The sequence below is a fragment of the Corvus moneduloides genome, chromosome 5 (assembly GCF_009650955.1).
Source record: "Corvus moneduloides isolate bCorMon1 chromosome 5, bCorMon1.pri, whole genome shotgun sequence".
NCBI classification, from domain to species: Eukaryota; Metazoa; Chordata; class Aves; order Passeriformes; family Corvidae; genus Corvus; species Corvus moneduloides.
In genome coordinates, this window is record NC_045480.1 from 6116731 (window position 1) to 6137984 (window position 21254).

General features: G+C 44.2%; 1 protein-coding gene across 5 annotated transcripts in view; it reads left to right on the top strand.

The window, feature by feature from the left end:
- The window catches only part of FGFRL1 (fibroblast growth factor receptor like 1), a 169431-nt gene that overhangs the window by 45867 nt on the left and 102310 nt on the right, over positions 1–21254 (top strand). The window lies entirely within an intron of this gene.

The window sequence follows — 21254 nt, forward strand, 5'->3', positions numbered from 1 at the left end:
CCCCAACAGCTTCAAATTCACTTCCCTCAGCGCCTTCAAAGGAGGTTTTGATAAATGCATTGCACTTTGTAGCCAGCCAGGCTCTAATTGCCAGGAGGATTACGATAAGCTTTTTTCTTGTTGTTTCAAAACAATCTGGAGGACAGCGTGCCCTCCCAGTGCAGACACCCCCCAGCCCTGCTGCAGCCAGGCAGAGAGGAGGCAGCAGGGTGCCAAATTCACCCTGATTATTGCATTTAAAGTAGGGTTTTTTGGTCACAGTTCAGCCCAAGTGTTGTGGGCTGACACTTGCTGCAGACCTGTGGGTGACCTGTGCTCGAGGGGAGGCTTGTGCCAAGGCAGCTCCTCCGTCGGTCGCCAAACGTCCTGGCACCTCTGGGGCCTCGGGAGTCCCAGCACCAGCCCTGCCTCGTGGGCCACTGAAGTGGAAACTCAAGAGGTCTGTCAGCCCCTGGGAGTGATTTTCTTTCTCCAGCCGTGTGGTTATGCTGCTTGTGCAGTGGTTTGGGTTTTCTTTTTTTTTTTTTTTTTTTTTTATTTAAAGGGCGCTCTTGCTTCTTTGCTGCTAAGTTTAATAGCCATGGTCTGGTTAGAAAATAATGCAGGGGAAAAAGCAGAGCTGCCTTAATTTGTGATCTAAAAATAGGGAAACCTACACCATTAAATTGAGAGGATTTAGAAGCATAACCATAAAGCCAGGAAGAGTTTGCCAGGAGCTATCGAGTGACACAGATTTCAGCTCCCTCCTTCTTCCATTTTTCTTCTTTTAAAGGTGAACTGAGCAGGCTTAGATTACTCTTTTGCTGCTTTTGACTACAAATGTAGTTCAGGGAGTTCTCACTGTGACAGTTATCAATAGAGCTTCCTTTGCCATTTTTATTGATTTTATTTGTAATAGATTTTGAATGCTTTGTCATTGGCAGGGAAAATGCTTTGTAATCCCTATTTAACCCTTAAATATCCCAGTGTAGGATTGATGTACCTGAGATCTGTTCCAGTAGAGGAGTTCAAGGATGTAACAACCATGGGGAGAGAAAGACTGATGGTTACTGTTCTCATCTGACACTTAACAAACCATCATTTAAATCTTTGTGAATCAGTCACCTTTTTGACTGCTCTGAGAGAAATCCCTTCTGTCTTTGCCATCACCAGTACGTGGAGAAGTTTCCCAGGTGTGAAACAAGGATAATGATGCTTCATAGAAATACTTCAATGGAAAAGGGCAGGCTGCCTGTAATCAGCTTCCTCTGGAGAGATGCAGCATGCAGCTCTGCTCATGGAGTGGTGAATGGGTTGGAGACCCTGAGACAGAATCTTCCAGCCTCTAAACACTGCATTATGCCCTGCCAAAACCACTAGTGATTCCCTTTAGCAAGATTTACCCTGTGGATCCTTTTGGAAGAACTCTGCTGGGGGGGGTCCTAGAGGTTGACCTTTTTTCCCTGATGCTGGGTTGTTTCCTGCCCAGGGACTGACCAGCTCACCTTACTGGTCTCCATCTCTTCATGCTCACTGATAATTTCCAGCATGGCTCAGTGAGGTGCTTTCAGACAAGATGAGTTCCACCCAATTTCTTTGTGTGATTGGCCTGAGCCCATGATGCATTATTCAAACTCAGCACCACCTTCTCATACCTAGAAAATCAGTTTTCTTATCAAAAGCAGATTCATGGTTAGCTGGCATCTTTCATTAAAAAAATGTTGCATTTTACCCAATTTTCTTGGCTACTTAGCCATCTTGGATTGCTCAGGGCTTCAAGATCTGCCATAAAGCCCTGTATAGTACTGAGGTTGTTTTCTTGGGCTTGTACTCACCTCAGATGACACCCTGCTGGTTTCACTAGTGCTGTGTATCAGATACTTTGCTGTCCAGGAGAGCCTCATTTGCCTTCTTTTTCTTTTCAGTGTCTTAGAGTCAGCTGGAATCTGTTTCTCAGATGTTTTGAGTATGATCAGAGCTGTCCAGAAAGCCAAAGGCAGCCTGACAGGCAAACACGGAAATATTCAGGGAACTTTGAAGGTGATGAAAAGCAAAGTTATTCCAGATAAGCTCTGGAACATACTTCCATGAGATAATACCAGGACCACATGGTGGTTGGGATTAAAAAATATGTAGATATGTTGATAATGGGAATATCTACTCTCATATTACCCAGTTTTTCTTTTTTAAGGGATGTTAATCCTGATGCTTTAAAGGCATATGTTGAATACTGAGGATACGGTTATTTTAGGAGCACTTTGCTGGTAAATAAGGATACATGCCATGCAGTCAGTGTGAATATACCTGCCACAGCAAAGCCATGCTCTGGCCCACACAGAGGATCAGTGCCTGGGTGACGGCCTAGCTGGAGACTCCTTCAGATTGGGAAGGCTGTAGATGTGAGACAATACCTACACATCTGATCCGTGCTGAGCTTCTTCAGCAAAGTGCTGAGCATCCTCACACTTGCCAGGAGTGATGAGCATTGTTTGGTGTGCCCTTGCCAAAAACCTAAGGAAGCACAACCACAGGACAGAACCATAGAATTGTTATGGTTGTAAAAGACCTCCAGGATCACTGAGTCCAGCTGTAACCCAGCACTGCTGGGTTTACCACGAAACCATGTCTCCACATCCACACGCCTTTTGGACACCTCCATGGATGGTGATTCCAGCACTTCCCTGGGCAGCTTGTTCCAATGGTGTTGTGCAGGCCGCTGCACAGACCTAAAGTCCTAAGAGTGATGTAGTCAAACACTTCTTGTATCAGGGAGGAACTGTGATGACTTGTGAAATGCCATGATTGGTGGTAGTGAGGGTCTAAACCATGATGTGTTGGAATGAACACATCGTCAGCTTTGAAAACACCTTTCTATCCCCCCTGCTTGCCAGCTGGGTGCTGTTGGGATGATTGAGTTTTGGTGGAAGAGAAAAGAGAGTCTGCTGTCTGAAATAAAAGCCCTTCTTCCCTTACTGTAATGGGTGAAACCACTACTGCCTGCATGGCTGAAGTACATGGGTATTTCCAGTGTGCTGGAAATGGTGATGAAACAGAAGAAAAAGCAGTGTGGCTTGTCTGGGTATTTAGGAGAGTGCTTCAATCTGAACTGGAAACATGAACTTTGGATAGCTTTGTTCTGCATGCTTGAAAACTGGGTCAGAGATGTCAGAAGAAGGTTTTCTATGGATTCAAAGGGATTTGCCTCTGTGTGCTGACCCACAACAATCTCTCTCAAGCTCCTCTCACTACTCTCTCATTTCAGCACAATCCCATTTGTTTTTAGCTCCCCCTCCCTGTCCCCATTGCCCCAGCACTCAGCAGTTTATTTAGCAGATGTTGGCCCCAACTTTCGAAGCAAGGGTAAACAGAGCTAAGGTCAATCTGAGAAACACAGCACCCCAGGAGAGCTGCTCCTTCTCACTGCTGCTGGCGAGCCTATATCCAACTGGAACTGGAGGGAATCTGAAAAGATGTGGATAGGATTTGTCCTTGCAAGGATAGCAGAGTTTATGTATTTAAAAAAAAAATCACACAGAACAAAAGTGTGGAACACTAACATGAACTGGGTGAAACTATATCCTTCTTGTGTTTCCTCCCTTTGAAGACCTTGCATTGTGTATTCCCAGCCATTACCATATGAATCAATGATTAAAAAAACCCAAACCCAGCATCTTGATAAGAATCCAACTTTGCTTTACCAGTCCATCCTCTGAGGTAACCAGAGCGAGCTCCTTTCACTCCAGCCATTGTTGGCAACACAGATTATATTCTTCAAAGACTGTCTGTCTCGTTCAAACACAAGGTCCATATCTTGACTGAACATTAACGTCACCTGATAGGCCCCATGTCCAGCTCCACCTTGCCCTTCCCAGTGAACCAGGCTTTATAGCAGAGTCACAATATGAGCAGAGAGAATAAAGAGCCTTTGTGCTCCTCCTGGGTCCATCCCCTGGAGCTGATCAGGCACCAGGATTGATTACCAGGCAGGTAAAGACCTGATAACCTTCCAAACCTGTATGAAGACCCCTTTCTGACGACTTCTTCCCCTGATTTGCATTTCAGGCCTCCATCTCATTTTAGAAATGATTTTATCTGGCTTTCACTATAGTCCAGACTGCAGGAAGTTCACATGAGAAGAGGCAGCAGGGAAGCTTGAAGACTACTCCTCTACTACCACACAAGTAGAAATGAAGGCCATAATGTTACTTAATGTGCAGCAGTGATTGATTCAACTCCTCTGCTCCCCAAGTACTAGGAATTAGCATTCACTTACCATCACATTACCAAATTAAATAAATTTACAAATACATAAAATTAAATTGAACAATTTACTAAGGTTGCAAAACAGACAATTGGAGATGTCCTTTTCCGCCTTAATTCAGCTCATGTGAGAATATGTCAAATCATAGAATTTTTAATTAGATGTTCTCCTACTATTTTTGTCTCATAAGAATAGAGTTATATGTCCCAGGCATTGGAAAGTCTTAGCCCAAATGGTTCTGTGTAGCAAAATTATGAGCAATTAAACTTTTGTCTTCATCAGTTTAGGCAATCTGTTGATTCTCGCCACGACCACGGGGATTTGTGGTAGCCATTATGTGTGGAAGTGCCATATGTAACTCCTCAGTTTCTTTTGTTTGGGATAGCAATAGCCCTTGAAGAAATTTTGTATAGAAAGGGTGGGTTTTTTAAAAAACACCATTTCCTTCTAAAAATGCCGCTTCAGTTTTAAAATGTTGGTTCTTTTTTATGGATTTATGGCAATCCTGGCAAATAGCAATGAATTTTGTTCAGTGCCTCTTGTCCCTCTGCAAAGTTGGTGCATGGTGGCTCCTAGAAATTGGAGTATGGTTTGTGCAAAGGACTGTGAAAGTGGGACTGTCCTCTGTGCTGTTCGTGTCCGTGTCCGCTGCAGGATCCCTGCCAAAACACGTGAAAGAACTCTAGGAAATTTTCTCCTATCTTCTCTCTTTGGGAAGTGACCCAGCAGGCCCCAAAGCTGCATTACAGGAACTGTAAGGAGAGGTGAAGCCTTTCTCTCCTAAATCCAGCAATTATAAACAAGCCACTTAGCCAAAACATAAAAGATGGTGTAAATGGAAGTTATGCCTTCCCTTAGGGTTTTCCATCAGAGAGTCTGTTTCCCTGACATCCAGCCCTGGGATGGGTGGATGACATCCAGCCTGCTCTTTTGTGAGCGATTCCTACGGGAGGTCTGAGGAATTTTGAAGCTGTCAGGCTGTAATACCCTGGGTTTAGCTTTTTTGAGAAAGCACACTGTTTTCCAGAGAGCGAAGCCAGATTGCTGGTTTAAAGCTGCTACATTTCACCAAAAGAATGCTGATTATTTCACAGTCATGCGAGCGCCTGACCGGTAAAACGTGTGGGCAGTCTGTCCACTTTTTTTTTTTTTCCTGTTTTCTCACCGATTTGGCTTTTTAATACAATGCCTGAAGATCTTTTGAGAGGGCCAGAAAAATCTGCTGACGGCTCATGCAGCTGATTTGACCCAGAGCGCCTGCTTGGCTGAGCAGAAAGATGACACTGCAGCAAAAATGTTACTTTAAGGGAAAAGAAAACAGGCACAATGCTCCTGCCATTGTTCCCAGGCTCTGTTCTGGTGCCAAGCTCTGCACTTAGGAAAACACAGAGGTACCAGGTTTTAACCTTTCGCCTGCTTCCCGCAGGTGTTATCTTTAGCTCTGAATAGGCAGGATGAGGTCCACAAATCACATTCAAGCCTCTAGCAGCCCCGCTGGCTATGAAAAGACAACTTTTAGTAGGTTTTGTATGGAGGAGCTTAGCAAGATTTTCAGCAAAAAGAGTCTTTTGCTCAATTTTATTCTTTCTAGGTTTCAGTGTAATATCGGGTGATACTACTGGAGTCTTCTCCCCCAGCACGGGAAGTTAATGGAAGTAGTTCAGTGCTGGGATATCCAGCCTATGATGAATAGCAGGCAGGTATCTCTCTTCCTGTGATTTGACTATATTTTACCATTGACAAAGAAGTTTAAAAAAAAAAAATCTGAAATGGCTTTGGTGAGGCTCCCGTTTAAATAGTTATTGTTTTGAGTGAAAATGGTTTGTGGAAGGAGAGCAAAGTGCTCTGACTTCAAAGCTTGTCATTGTAAAGAAATCTGATGGTGAGTGGTCACGCATACCTGAACGTCACTCCTACTGCAGCAAAGCCAGAAGTGCTGGCAAGGAGCCTGGTCGTGTTCCCATTGCAGACAGGGTGAGAGATCCTCAGCTGGTGTAAATCACAATAGCTGGATTTGAGTTGGAGATTTCTTTTTCAAAAACTTCTTGACTGCACTGGGAGCTGCATCAAGCCCCTTACAAGTCCATGGGAGCTTCTTAAAACCTTCTGATCCTATTATTTGTTCAAATCCTAGAGAAACCCTTTGAGCCCAAGAAAATTTGGTACAAGTAGGAGTAGGACTTGTGTTTTTATTAGATTTCCAGGCTGCCTTGCCATCCTGTTGCTCTTAACAGGACATTGATAACTGCCCAGGTGGTGTTTGTGCCCCTCATATCTGTTTCAAGAAACTGAAACTGCTCCTTCAGCCCTGCTGAATAGTCATTTTTTGGATCTACCATCCACATTTCTGAAACTCAGCTTGTGCCATCCTGGGCCGTTGGGACAGAGTGATCAGAGTTCAGCAATGTGTTTCCCTGCAATATCTGAGCAGCCCTGGTGTTCAGCTTGATATGTGCAGACCACAAACTGTTTTTTTCCTCCCTGGTGAGATACACATGCTATGTAAGAGGCATGCACACTCCCACCCTGCAGGTCAGGTAGCTCCATCTTGCAAGGATGATGCATTTTGCGGGGATAATGCAGCAGTGATGACAAATGGGTGCCTTTAAATATTTAGAGAGTGCCTGGAAGGCAGATGGATTATCTCAGAAGTACCTCAAGCTAATTCTGTTCAAGAAAACCAGTTTTTCTTAGCCTCTAATCTACCTGCTGAAACTAGGGTGGATTTGGTGCGCCTTGTTTTGGAAAAAGTGGGAAGTAAGATGACATGCAAACTGTCAGTTCAAGTCTGGAGACTGGATTTCTGGGTGTGGAAAATTTGGAAGACATTCAACATTCATTGACCAGCACTCATTTTAGTGTGAGTATCCTCCTGTGCACTTGGAAGAGATAGGTATTGATGAAAATCCACTGCCACAAAGCAGTGCTCAGTGCTTTTGTCCGTGAGGGCACTGTGTATTATTCTGCACTGGTCATGCTTTATGAGAGGTTTGAAATGATTCAGATTTTGCTTCTTGGCCTCTGTTTTGAGCATGGTGCCAACAAAAGTGTCAGAGGTGATGTGCACCCAGCTGGGAAGATGCTACAGAAGGAGCTGTTATTACGACTGCCCGAAGGAAGGCAGATATATCTTCCATTGCTTTTCTGAGACCAAAAAACCCCTACTGTTCTGCTCTGGAGCAAACCCAGAATGTTTCACTTTATTTTCCCCTGCAAGATGGAATGTCAACAAAATGTCCCTCTTGGACTGAAAATCTTGACCTTTTCTGTTCCTCTTGACGACTGCACGAATTCACTGAAGCACACAGTTACTTATCCCTACTTCTTCAGGAACAACTACCCGAGGCCATCCTGGCAGTAGGAAGTTCAGCTGTGCCTGTTCAGCGTGTCCTGGATTCCAGTGACCTCTCCTCTGGTAAAGTGATGCCTTCCCATGTGAAGCTGTAGCTCAGTTTTTTGCCAGGATCCTCCTTTTTTGTAGATGAACCCATTAACTGTCACTTAAACACCCCCCTGGCCCCCATCTGCAAATCATAGTTTAAATAAACATCAAGCTATTTCCCATCCACTAAAATAAATCTTCTAGGCACTCTAGCTGGCGCATTCAGGGTTGTGTTTGTCCTTGCTGATTTTGTTGTCAGGTCATGCTAACCTGACCATAAATGTATATTTTAGCGGAAGGAAACATGGGGCTGATTCTTCAGCTGACGTTCAAGGCTGAGTTACAATTGATTAGCTGCACAAATTTACTTTAACAAGCATCTGTGACCTTTTAAAGTGACCCAGTACCTACAGAAACAGTTTCAAGAAACAAGACAGGGTCACACCAACCTGTTGGAGGGGGGAAGTGGAAAAGAGGAGAGAAAAAAGGCATAACCTATGCTGTTACAGGGCTCTTTGGTAATGATGTTGCCCAGGACTGTTCTGGTGCTTTCCCTTTGTGAAAATCTAGCCACTTCATTAAAAAAAAAAAAAGAAAAGAAAAAGATAAATGCCACCATCTCCATTATATATATGGGGAAATGAGGCAGAGAAAGATGAAAGGACTTTGGCCTGTTCATCCCACCAGGAAAACAACAATATCCAGGTCAGCCAAGTCCCTGTCTTTTACACTTTGGTCCTTAAGCCATGGCTTTGTAACTACCTTGCACCTGTGTAAATAGGGAGGCAGGTGCAAAGTCCCCTGTGCTGTGGTAGCCGTGCCCTGGGAGGGCAGGAACGTGAAGAGAGGTCCTTAGAGGGTGGCTGAACAATGTCATTGTCCTCCCTTACCTCTGCTGCCTGCCCTAGACAGCATGGCTTGTGTCCTGCCTGGGCAGGAGGCATTGCTCTGGCAGTGTGAAAGCATGTAGTCAGCTCCAGAGATTTCATGCTCTGTCTCTTGAAATCCAATATGAAGCAGTTGCCTTCTCTCCATCCCACAGGCTCATTACACAGCTCCGTGTGTGGCCTCTCCCCATAATTAACCTGAGGGGGTTACTTTCCTTTTCTAAGTTGTAGGAAGTGGCTCATGACATCTGTTGCAGCCCCGAGGCTCCTTCCTGCAAACCTTTAGCTGGTTCTCATTGAAAGAAAAGCCAACACAAAGAGGTGTAACAATTAACTGAGTTGAGTCCTGGCTTTGAAAATAGCATCTTTCAATTGCTCAATAAAAATCTACTGAGAGCAGAGGACAGTGAATATTTATTTTTAGAGGGAATGATGGGCTTTAACCTCATGACTAAGTATCTTCATTTCTCTTCTTGTTAACACTTCAGGGAAAAACTAACGAACAACAAACCGACCAACCTCAGAAGAGTTTTGACGTGTTTTGCTTTTTTATTCTGTTTGTCTCATGGTACAAAGTTATAATATCTCTCTTCCTCACAGTCACCCTCTCTCCTTTGCAGATCTGAAGTTACCTGTTGCATCTTACCTATACTGGGGCTTGATATTGCAGGGAGCTCCCCTATAAAAGCCACTGTAGAGTTTGAGCCTAAAACTTAGGCCTTTTGGAAGTGAGAAACATCTTTCCTAGACTCTAAAGGAAAAAGGAGTAATTTGGATTCTTGTCTCACAAGAAAGCTTTCCATTTTTTCCATTATGTTTTGGAGTTAGGTGATGTTTTGGCATGGAAAAAAACTAAAAGAGGCAGAAAGGTGTGCCAGCCTATTCTGTGGGAGGGAAATCACTGGGGTGGCTGGGAAGCTGGTTCTCGCCAGCCAAGCTAGTTTGGGGTGATGCTCTCCCAGTCTCACTTCTTGTAGCTCTTTATTATTCTAACAAAGTCAGTATTCCTCAGGGCATGAAGATAGGAAAGCTGTACAGGTGCATGTGTGTGTATTAGAGCTGGGAGAAAATACATAAGTCTTATTCTCACTGATTTATTACAGGGCTTGAAATGAGATTTTTCTGATCTAGGCTGTGGCTGTTCTAAGAAATATAAATTTCCATTCTAGACCTAAACCATTTTTTTACAGTAGACCAATTTTGATGTACTTTCATCCCAAATTTGTACTTCCCTTCAAATTGGCATCTTCTGACTGAATGCAGGCAGCTGGAAAATGGTTGCACTGTAATCTCACCCGACCTCTTGCGTAATGTGCTGCACAAAATCTCTCATGGTCCTTTCTGCAGCGTTTCTGTTGGGCACAGAGCATTAGTTGTGTGTAGATAAAAACCCTTTTAGAAAGCTGTCTACCCCATGTTTGCAGCAGGCAGTTGTAGCGTGAGTCAGGCAGCTCTGACCTCCGCCAAGGCTGGTGATACCTTAACAGCAGTTGTGTGTGTGTGTGCTGCCGTAACAGCAACTGAATGAAAAAGGCTTTGAAGTTGCTGGCTGGCTGGGGAGCAAAAGTCCCTTCATCTTTCAGCACCAGTTGTGCTTGCCAGGCCATCCAGCACTACTGAAAACCCCCTCCCTGCTCCTGATTGTGAACGTAATGAAGATGACTGACAATCAAAGTGCCGCTTGTCTCCTGCTCTCCATACACAATGGAAGCAGCCTGGTGGGTCCTGCTGAGATTCCTACCTGTGGCTTTTTAGGTTGGTGATTCTTACTGGAGAGTTTTACAGGAAAGGAGTCCCTTTCTGCATGGGCTGAGCTGTGTTGTGTGAGGGCTTGCAGATGAGTGGTGCCTGAAGTTTTGAGTTTTGTGGAGCACTTCATACCAGCTTGGTCAGATTGTGGCTCTTCCTCTGGAGCAGTTTCAGATCCAAGAGCAGGGACTCTGCAGAGCTGAGTGCAATGTCTCCTGCAAAGTCAAGAATCATCCAGTGTGATGAACCCAGGTCTAAATCCCTGTTGTCTCCTCACTGTTGGCTCATAAGGGTGGATTGTGCCCTGCCACATCCAGGTCATCAAGTTGTCCTCTTGGGAATGGACCTGAGCCTCCACCCTGCTCTCTGTGCCCTGGGATAATAGCAGCAATATCCCTATGTAGCCCTTGGCTCCCCATGAGTACAGCTGGAGCTGTACCTGGGGTACAACATGTGTCAGGAAAGAAACATTTCTCCTCACAACACTGCACAACTACAAGGGCCCTTTTAGTTTTAACACTGTATTTGAAAAGTCTGCTTGGCAAAGAGCTGAATGGCCCCATGAGCTGTGTGAAGGGGAAACATATTTGGCAGGAAATACATGGCTCTGTTAATGAATAACAAGGATTATGTGAGTGCTGTGTAGGGGGCTACAGCAGGACCGGGGTGTGTGGATGCAGAATTAAGGGTTCTATTCCAAGAGAAGGGGAGCTTTTGTGTGGGATGGTGATATGGAGTTGTATCCAAATGTGTAAGGTCCTGGTTAAAAGCTGATGGGCATGAGGGTTGCTGAGCTGACTCTTGCAGAGAACAATAGCACAGAGAACACATCACTTGGGACCACGGGAGCCTGGGCTCTGCATATCTGTGGGTGAAAGGGCTCAGGGAGGAAGGGGAATCCCTGCCATATCCCTCAGCATGTCATACTTTGCTTTGTGAACATCATAAAATTATTTTGTGAGTTCCTCCAGAAGTGCTGCTTACTTATGTTTTGGCAGGAGAGGAGAGGATGGAGGGTCAGGGGACACTAAAAAGTACGGTTAGCATGTATCTTCAAGTGATCTGTGACAGCTTTGGCCGATAAGCCCTGACGTGCCCAAGTGCTGATTTGTTTGATCTCAGATTTCACACTGCAGTGGCCGTGTCAGTATAGTTGGACTCTTGCTAGAGATGCTCTATTTGGGATTGCCTAAGAATTGCTCAGAATTGCTCTTCTGATATTCCCTTGTTATGTCCCTGGTACAAACACCTTCTTCCATTGCATCATCTCATTCAAATCTCAGGTTACTTTAGCAGGGCCTAGAATAATTTCATGATGCTGTGGTTGAGATAGAGATTTAGATTTAGACCTAACTCATATGGAAGAAGTAACACTAAGAAGTTGGGGTCCAAGCCTTCACACTCAAATGTTTAATAATAGATGCCTAAATCTGCACAAGCATTAAATGTCTTGCCTTGTCCTGATCTGTGAAGACTGTTAAGCGGTTAATTCTATTAATTTAATGTGAATTTAATAGGCAGGCATCCTCTGCTACTTGCTGAGGACCATCCCCTCCACAGAGGGAACAGAGGCTCCAAATTATGCCAGAAAACCTCTGATTTCATCCTAGCCAAGTCTTGCAGCAGACCATAAAGCTGTAATGTTACCCTTCCCAGAACCATGACTCAGTCTCCAATACTCAAGAGGATATTAAGGTATTTAAAAATTCGCATTTAGGCACTGGTTACTTGTTTTTTGGCTAAGCGTTCAGATTCTCAAGCTTTCCACAAGCTTGTCACCACAACAGCTTAAAAATTCCTTAAGGTTCATCCTTTTGTGTTATCCCATGACTCCAGAAACTGGGACTACATGAAAACACTAAATATCATTAACTCAGGGTGAAAAGAGCACAGTTGGCATCTTGGAAGGTTTTACATAAGTCCTAATGTTACAAGCCTGGCTCTGCTCTTGTAACTAAGGGCTACAAGTGGCACCTTCTTGTTCAGTTGACTTTCTCAGGAATTTCTTTAAGTCAGCAGAGCTGAGGGAGGGTGAGGTCACTTCTCCTCCGCCTTGTGCCCCCATCAACAATAAAAGCATGTAAGAATTGATTGCAGATTCTTCTTTAATTGGGTGAGGTGATTTGGAGGGAACCAGCTGTTGTTCCTCCTCCCCAGAGAAGGTTTTGGGCTGACATAACCCAGAAGCAGGGAAGGTGGACAGACGTGGGAGGGAGGTGGGAAGGGAGAGCAGGCATTGGGCTCACACCTCCCCAAACTGAATACACGTCTGTCAGTGCCATGGTCTCGAAGCAGACGGCTCAGGCAGCGGTTGACATGGGTTAAGCACTCCAAGAGCAGGACAAGTGCTGTGGCACTGTATGTCACAGATGTTTGCATGAGTCCAGTCCAGTGTCACCGTGGAAGCACCCACATCACACCCCTCAAGGCTCCCCAGTGGTAGTGAATGGACCTTTATCACCCCGAATCAAAGTGTGGCTGTGCAGGAACCACAGAGCTTGGCCCCGGCTAAGCCCTTGGTGGTTGGTAATGAAATGCAGGGAATTCCAGGCACAAATGCTTCTTCATCTCCCTCTGCTTTTATCTGGATGATGGAAGCAAATCTGTGCAGAGGAATGGAAGATCTTGGAGGCTGTGCAGGGCAGCCTCCCAGGTGCCTGCAGAAGGGAGATCACTTTGCAGTGGTTTCACTTTCCCTGGAAGGGAATTGAGGGATAGGGACTTACCAGAGGGAAGGGGTGCATTGCTGATGTGTTCATCCATCACTGCATGCCATTGAAATGATAAGGTGCATCTGGCACGAGGTCTCAGTGCATTTCTTCCTCACTGGCTGACTTGGGGAGCTGGTGTGCTGCCCTGTGTTACAGCTCATTGGCTCCAAGTGTGAAACAAGTCAATTAATTTCATTTCTCATTGACATTGCCACGTAGGGGAAGGGGTTACTTTAGCTTTTTAAAGTCTGACATGCATGAAGTCTTCCGTATTCTGTGTTTAAGAAGAGTAGCTAGTGGCTGTTCCAGTGCACAGCTGCAGAAGCACTGTGGAATGACATAACACCCATGAACTGCTGTGAGACATGGAAGTTCAGGATGCTCCTTTATCACCCTTGGGTCTAGCTGAGAATTTTTGGAGGTAACACTTCCAGGGTGCAAGATGCCAGCTCATCATAGCTGAAATTTTGAGGGAATGATTAATTTTGGTCATTCATCAGGTTCATTTAAAAAAAACCAGCACTCTGCTATTATCATATTTCACAACTGTGCCTGGGGGACTTTATCTTGGATCAGAAAAAGGCTAATTGTTGTACAAATAAAGAATGGTAGGAATAAAATTGTCTCCCGGGGAGGTTGTGATTGCCATTTACTTTCTTCAAATGAAAAGTAAGATTGTCTGATCTAGCATTGTTTGGGTTTGATCTAAAATCTAGGTTACTTTTTACCAAAAAGCTTGAAGAGATTAAAAATGAATAGCAGCTGCCAGGATTGAAATGAAACACTCCCAAACTGCTGGTAGAACATCTGACCAGAAAGAAAAATGTTCACAGATTAACGTTTTGAGAAAATGCTGAGGTTCTTACTTTTCATTATTTTTTGTTGCCCCTCTTTGGAATATAATTTTTCTTTTGAAATTTCAGAAAAATATCTGGGGACTGTAAAACTGTTTGTCCCTCACTTTCCTCATGGCTGCTGCAGTTAAACTATGGCAAGGGGCTTTTGGGGTGTGGGAGTTTTTCCCCATGTTTTTTCTTACCCCACTCTGAGCGGAATTAGATGATCCAACACTAAAAACAGCTGAGTCCAGTATTGCATTAGAGCACTGCTCTTGCTGCTTCTGGCTGAACTGCACTTTTTTTTTTTAATTACGGGGCCAGTTTTTGCAGTGCAGACAAGGCCATGATTATTCTCTGAACGTGGGGTTGGTGAAGTCATGCTGTTGCAGAAGGTAGGCTCTGCACATGCTAAAATAGCCATGTATTTCAGGATACAGAGAGAGAGCCCTCGTGGCTGTGGAGTAACATCACACATTTCACTAATACAGTGCTATCCCAATTCTACTTTCATGAATTATGTGGCAATACAGGCACATGGATTTTTTGTGTGGGGGGTGATGTCATGTCCTGATCTGCAAAGAGATGTGATAAAATGCAGCATTTTTACAGGTAGGTCATGCGTGCTGTTCGTGTGTGCATGCAGATAGATATGCAGAGGAACCAAGTGTAAGCTGCTAAGCTTTGCAATGATCTTTTTTTATTTATAAATATAGATTTAAAATAATTTTTAGTATCTTCAGTCACTTGTTGCATTGTTTAAACATCACCTTTTGCCTCTGCCATTTCCACTTTGCCTTCATTTCCAGCAACCGTCACCATATTTTAGCACAGCCTGAATGGCTTGTTGGGCATTTCCAGGTTCAGAGAAGTTTAGTGGGGAGGTTATCAGGAGAACTCAGGCTGTGCAGGCAGCAGCAGTGCTGTTGCTGCATGTGTGTATCAGCAAAGATGTATCAGCAAAGATGCATCAGCACCAGCACCAGCCAGAGCACAGTGTACCTTCCTAAAGGCACTGGGAGGGTGGGAGAGAGAATGTACGCTCTCTGCCTGGCTTGGTTTTGTACCTTGAACACCAGCCAGAGGTTCTCCAAGGCACACATTTTGGCTGCTCATCTGTGCACAAGCCCTTACCACCACCTCTCCACGGGCACTGTGTCTTGCAGGCGCGTGGCTTTGTGCACAGCCCTGCACTGCAGTTCAAAGAGTGGCATTGCAAATGTTCACCATCCACCAGGTTTTGGAGCTGGGTGTGTTCCTAACATCCCAGGCTTGCAGGATGACACAGGCTTACTCACCACGAATGGCATGTTCACACAGGAACAGAGGGACGGAGTCACTTCTGTATGAAATCCTAAATCCTGTGGGTTGTGTGGGCTGCTTTGCCCTAAGGCTGCTGCACAGGTTCTTCCAGGTCAGACTGCTGCCCTTTAGTCCAACCTGGCTCTTGCTCAAGGGTGAAAATAGAGGGTTTCTTGTTCCAAAACAGCAGCAGAGCTGGTGGCCTCAGTCCAATGCACCTCCCAAACCAGAGCTGGCACCTATTTTCCGTACCTGTTTAGCCATGATTTATCCCACAGCCTTCTTCTGCACTGCTGTGTGGGTCTGGAGTTCTGCTGTCATGTGTGTCATGGGACCCTGAGCCAGACAGAGCTGACCTCTCTGTATCCTTCTGTGTCGTACCTGAGGGCAGGTTTTCTGTCATGGCAGGGAAATGCACAATCGCTGTATAAATGTACTTTTCTCTCTGCTGTCAGTGATGTGAGTTCTGTGAGTACTGAAAGCACCCTGAAATACATATAAATAAGAGAATTGACTTAGCTCTTGGCAGTTTGTAGAGCTGCTGGAAATCTCCTTTACACAGCATGCCACATCTTCCTTCTTTGCTCATCTCTTAAGTCAGAGTATTTTCCTTTTGCTCTTTCCCCTTCCCTCCAGGAAAAAATAGTGCTTGGAGGTTGTACAGCCATGGAGTCATCCCCTTCCTCCTCATAGTACATGATTATCTGCCTTACTTATTTCATTGAAACCACAGAAGATTAGGTTTGTGAACAACTGCTGACTAGAAAAAGAAAGGTTTGTAGTCTAGTCCAAAAGGAAAAAAGAAAGAAGAGAAAAAAGAAAAGAAAAAAGAAAAGAAAAGAAAAGAAAAGGAAAAAAGAAAAGAGAAAAAAGAAAAGAAAAGAAAAGAAAAGAAAAGAAAAGAAAAGAAAAGAAAAGAAAAAAAGAAAAGAAAGAAAAGAGAAAAAAGAGAACAGAAAAAAAAAAAGAGAGCAGCTTCACATTATTTTAAAAGTCACTCCAAAGAAATCCCTTTCACTTGTACAATGATTTCTTCTCCTGGGACATCTCTCTGCAATAGCTGTCCTCTTCCTTTAAGTGGTTACATATTGAGAATGTGATATCCTGCCAGAAGAGTCTTGATTGCTCTACTTCAGGCTAAATGAACTGGAGCAAAGAAAGAAGCTTTTTGAGATTGGTACTTTCTGCTAATTGTTCTGCAGAGAGGCTCATGCTGGTGCTAGTCTGTGTGCCAGGTACAAAACTCTTATGGCACAGTTGTATTTCTTTCACACTTTTGTACTGGGGGGATGCTGGCAGTAATATTGTCAGGGTTGCTTCTCTTTACCATACCTGAGTGGACTTAAAGGATGTGCAGATGTGGCATGTAGGGACATGGTTTTAATGGTAGACTTGACAGTGCTGGTTTAATGGTTGAACTTGATCTTAAAGGTCTTTTCCAACTAAGTGGTTCTGTGACTCTGTGATTCTTTGCAGATGTGTCATTATAAACACATCCACAGGCTGAATTCCTCACGCTGAGCTGGTTCCAGTCCTTGCTGTAACCCTTAGAGTTGCAGCTGACATTTGGTGTGTGCCCACACGACTTCATGTCATGTCACTGTGTCCCTAACTTCTTAAAGTGGTGGATTTTCCCTGTTTTACCATGACCTGCCATGCTGCTGCTCCATAAATCAGTGGTTTGCTTTTCTGTCTTTCACAAAAGAAAATTTTACTGGGAAAATTTTGGCCACCCATTGACATAGTACACTGAAGCCTGCTGAGCATCTCGTGCAAGACTTTGGTTTCACAGGAGGGAACTTGTCCTGGAGTGGGGAGGCATCACCTGATTGTCACAGTAGAGCACTCAGAGTCAAAACTGGATTCCTGATGCTGCTGCCACAGATTCATAGGGCAGCCTTGGGCAAGTCTCTCTTTCTCTCTCTCTCTCTCTCTCTTTCTCTCCATGGGCTGCATTACATGTGCAGTGTAGCTAATGTAAAATGGGGCAGAGATGCCAGCAGGGATCCTGGCAGCAGTCAATGTGTGATGTAGATAGACCTGGTATTTTCCTGTCTCTGACGTGTGTGAGACTACCAGACAAAGCTTTTTGAAGCCTTTAATTCATAACGTATCCTGTGTCATCCTTATGTGGACAGGCAGCTATGCAAAGTATTGTTAATCCTGGTTCTTGTAATCATGAAGGGAATAGTGAGCAAGAGCACCTTTTAGAGAATTTCCCATGCACAGCTGAAGTGGAAGGAACTCAATTGTTCACCTTCAAGATGGTGTTTCCCCTTCTTCCCTAAAATCTGTTTTTTTGATAGTTTAAACCATAACTTTTCTGTTGTTTTGCTTTAACTTCTGTATTTGAAACACCAGATCACCATACCTCCTCTGTGCTGGATGTGCTCCAGTCTAAACAATCTCCATTCTGCTTGCCTAAATTCCTTTCTATAGTTTTAGCTGAATGTGGAATTCTTTTCTGCTCCTCTGTCTAAATTGCCATGTGCCATTCCTCAAGGCTGTGGGACAGCTCATGTGTTCCTCCCTGGAAGTGGCAGCATCTTGGTAGTGTGAAGCAGGGTTTGCATAATCCTTTGTGATCTTTCAGGATAAAAAGCTGCTCTATAAATACTATATCATTTTCATTGTCAGTCTGGATTCAGGAGCGAAATGATCCCACTTAGTTAAAGCAGGATGAAGTGTCTATTTTCATATTTGTTTAATTGAACCACTCAGCATGTCTGATAGTAATGGCTTTATTTGAAGCATGTGGTTCTTATGAGCTGTTAAGATACCGATAGCATTTGGATTAGTCTTTTTGCCAAGGAAGCCAGGTCAATTTTTCAGGAGAATAAAAAAAAACCCCAAACCCTAAAGGAAACTTTATTTTAACAGTGTCTTGAATTTCACTTTAGGTTCCATAAATATTTGTCAGTGTTCCTTTTGTAATACCCATGAGAGCCCTTGGCAAGACATGGGGTCTATCTCCAGAACACGGAATATAAATAAATTCCCCAAACCATGCTGGAGAAGTGGAGGTAACTTTAGCCCATGCAAGAGACCTGAAGCCAAGCAAAGGGTTGATCATGGTTCTTGAATTACTGTTTGTAGAGAGGAGAGGGAATGGGAGGAAAAAGGGAGAAGCACAGAGGAAAACCTAAACATCAGTAGTAGGTATGTGGGAGCCCACACCATCCTGTGCAGGAAGGTGGAGGTCATTTACCAAGGCAATGACAGAAATGTGACTCTGCTTGGATTGCAGCTGCTGTCTGCTCCTAATGCATCCAGAAAAGTTAGCAATATTTTGTCATGCCCTAAAGGATGAGGGAGGAAATTTTACATTTTTGATGAGGACTGGTAATGCCATCTATTTCAGAAGATCAGGCCAAGAAAACACTGGGGAGCCACCCTATGAGCCTCCTTCCCCCAGTCTCCTCTGAGTACCTTTGATATTCCCAAGAACTTGGCTCACTTCTGGGGTTTTCAGCACTATATCTAAGAAAAAGAAAAAAGAAGCCTGTGATGATTTCAAAGGCTTGCCCATAGTTAAGTACTTAACCAGAGGTTTAGGGTGCAAGGCTTTTGATTTAAGAGCAAGACCTGTTCCGTGCAGCTGAGGGGGGAAATAGCTGAAATTTTATCGTATCCCTGACCACAGATTGAGATTACCAAAGCTGTACAAAAGCAGGGAGTCAGAATGAAGGAGGTGTATTGAAGGAAGCGGGACCTTGGCTTCTAGCAGTGTGCTCTGGTTGCTGGATCAACTCCAATAAAAATTTAAATTCAGACAAGCTGAATGCCTTATTTGTCTGGTTAAGGGGGAAGAAGGTGGGGATGGGTGAAGTTTTTCCTTTACCTCTGAACATTAAAATAATGGTAGTAGGATGTGAAAAGTATATATTCCTTAAGAATCAACTATTGTAATATCAGATAGTTGACAACTGGATTTTTTTCTTCTTTATGTGCTTTAGATGGAAAATAGCAAAGCATGGATAAATAGAGGTGTGAGAGGGGTTTTCTGGAGGAGAACCTATTTTATAGTGAGATGGGACCCTATCTGTCCACAGATTTAGAAAACTCTACAAAATGCTGGACAGCTTTGATCTCCCTTAAAATTAATGGGAATTGAGTGTTGCTCACACTTCACAAGATCAGTGTCTCCTTGCTTGGAGAATTTCCAGCAATGATCCGTCCTCAGTTGTCTGCAAGTACTAAAAGAAAAGTGTAAAAGAACCATTAACCCTATGTTTTCTGCTTTCACAGACAGCTGTCTGGGGCCATGTAGAAGTTGATATTCTATAGCTTTCTATTCCTGCCACACTTTTCCTACGTATGGTTTTGGAAATGTGTCTGAGGTTTGCCAGCAGTTCCTTAATCTGGTTACTATGGAAGTTAGGAAAAAAATCAGGTAACAACCTCCATCTGCAAAACTACTTCTGGTTTTGTGACTGGGATTCATACACAGTCAGCATAGTCAGATCATTTTTTACTTAAAAATACCCTCTCTCCCTCACCAAAACAGGAAGCATCTTTCCAGGAATGCTTGGGAAAGTGTTTGACTTTTATGTGACTGAGATAACTGGAAAAAGTATTAAAGCTAGAAAAGGTTTAGCCAGACAGAAATACTCATCATACTCGATAAATGTACTACCTGTGCTTAATCTGTCATATTCCTAAGTTACTCACATTTTTCTTCCCAGGCTAGTTATTAAAAAAAAAAATATACGGAGTTCAGTTATCCTTTGGAGCTTCATAAAACTTTCTTAAAAAAGCTTTGCAGCCCATTTCTTAATCCTATTCCATCATACAGCTCATGCCAACAGTATGGTTTGGCAAGGGGCTGTTTACCTTTCTGCACCATGTCCAAAAAAAGTACAGGAAGGGCAGAGCCACAGCCCGTGTGTATGCTGGCAGGGTGCACACAGGCATTTCTCTGCATGCTGCAAGAGCTGCATTACTGAGGGAACTGTGCAGCATTTACAGGAGCTGAGCACCAGCTCCTGGCTAACGAAGAAGGAGGGGAGGGATGCTCTCTTTGTTCCTGCACCCAGGGCTTTGGTTTACACAGCTTCATTGTATTGCACAGGGCCTTCCTGCCCTGCAGCTTGACTTGCTCTGTGACAAATTATTCCTTAATTGCTGGATGGCAGAAGAAAAGCTTTACAGCCCTGAGGTTATTCCTAACAAAGCAGGTTACAGAAGCCTTGAAAATTATATTGAGCAGAAAAGCACCATGAGGTTTCCTTGGGTGCCTGGGCTGTGTTAAGCTTTACTAAGGCAATGTGCTAATGAAGCTTGTTAAAATGCAATTATACGTTAATGCTGTGGATGCAGAAATGAGGATAATCAGCAGAGAGGTGCTAGTGAAGCTGTTGTGATTAGCATGATTTGTGTGTGCCGCTGCTGTGCTCAGGGCCTTCACCCCACTGTGCAAGGTGTTGTGTGAGCACACTAAGGCTGTGCCTGAAGAGCTGCCTGGGGGTATGAGGTGAAGGATGATGGCAGGAAGATGGGTGGAGCAAAGGAGCAGTGAGACTGTAAAATCTTAAAATCACAGAATGATTTGGGTTAGAAGGAACCTCACAGAACATTTAGTTCCAACCTCCCTTCCATGGGCAGGGACACCTTCCACTAGACCAGGTTGCTCCAAGCTCCATCCAGCCTGGCCTTGAACTTCCAGGGATGCAACTGCCCCAGCTTTACTGGGCAACCTGTTCCAGTGTATTCTGAGTAAAGAATTTCTTCCTCTCATCTGATCTAAATCTCTCCTTCTTTCTGATCTAAATCTCTCCTCCTTTTAGTTTTAAACATGGTGTTGGCCATGATGACCAGCAGGATGCCAGTGATGGTGGGTACCTGGTGCAGGAAAGCTTTAGGGGGCATGTGTAGGGAGAGAGCCAATGCCTCAGCCAATGCCAGTGGGGAGCTGCTCCCACACGAGGCAGGAAAATACCTATGATTTTCTTTGAAAAATGTAAAAAGGCAGGAGAGAGCCTGGACTTTTGGCACAGCTGGAAGAGGGTGGACCTCTGGTAAGGAAGAGGTGATGGACCAGTGATTGGGAAGAGGCCAGGCGGAGTCTTGACAAGTGAAGAAAAGTAGCAGCTGTTTGATGTGGCAGGGAAAGGGAGAGGTAGATGTGAGGAGAAGTAGCAGTGGCCA